Source organism: Rhea americana, unplaced genomic scaffold (assembly GCF_003343005.1).
Source record: "Rhea americana isolate MKP2758 unplaced genomic scaffold, rheAme1 scaffold_47, whole genome shotgun sequence".
NCBI classification, from domain to species: domain Eukaryota; kingdom Metazoa; phylum Chordata; class Aves; order Rheiformes; family Rheidae; genus Rhea; species Rhea americana.
The window spans coordinates 1,977,729-1,978,723 of record NW_028186612.1 but is presented as its reverse complement, the minus strand read 5'-3'; positions in this window follow the sequence as shown (position 1 = coordinate 1,978,723).

Sequence of the window (995 nt, the reverse complement as noted above, 5' to 3'; positions counted from 1 at the left end):
CCCGGCCCGGGGGGCGGCGGCCGCCTCCCGGCCCCCCTCGCCCTGCCCGCCCGGCGAGGAAGCGGGGAGGCTCCCGCGGGGCGCCGCCCGCAGCGTCCCGCCGCCCTCGGACGAGGCTGGGGGCCGGGGGGTCTCGCAGCGAGGCGGCGGCGGAAGCAGGTCCCCGAGCCGGGCGGCGCCGGTGCCCCCGTGAGAAGCGCAGCCGTAGTTCTGCTGCGTGAAACAAGGCTGCAGCGGCAGGATAGGTAGAAACCCCCCTTTTCTCATGGCTTCTCCGCAACGTTTGATCGGAAAAATCACTTTTTTGTGTCAACGCAGGGGCCTTGAAATGGGCCGGGCAGCTCTGCTCCCGGCCCTGGCGCTGATGGGCCGCGCGGCAGCGCGTGGGCCGAGAACAAACGCGTGCGTTGAACGGGCGCGTGGTGGGATCTGCGTCCGGCGCGGCCCGGCAGAGACGAAGCGGGACCAACGCGGCACGCCAGGCCCGAAGAYGGCGCGGCCCCGGTTCTGCCGGCCGTTACGTCCCGCCGCCGTGGAAAGTCTCGCTGGAGATGGAGCCGCCGGGCTGCCACGCTGGTGTTCGCGAGGGTCAGGTGGAGCCCCATCGCACGTTGTCACCAGCCAGCTCTTCTCTGAAGACGGCCTGCCGCGATCAACGTTGCCTGTTCAAGAAATGACCAATAACTTCTTGAGTGAGGCGCGAGCGCTGGATTTCTTCCCTCTGCAAAATCAGATTATCCACGGAAGGACATTTTTTGGACGTGTAGGCCTGGGAATCAGTTGTTCTCAGGGAGTGTCCTTCRCCATCTGCTCATGCATCTGTCAAGTCCACTCACAAACCACTGCATGAAGCCCTTGTTCTGCAAACTGTAGGATAAATTARCAGCACTCCTTTTCATTTTCCTATACTGCCATGGTGTGAATGTAAGGAAAAACTCAGATAAAATGGGTATTTTGTCGCGTTTGAGACAGGTGTGCACATTTTAAGTTCTCCC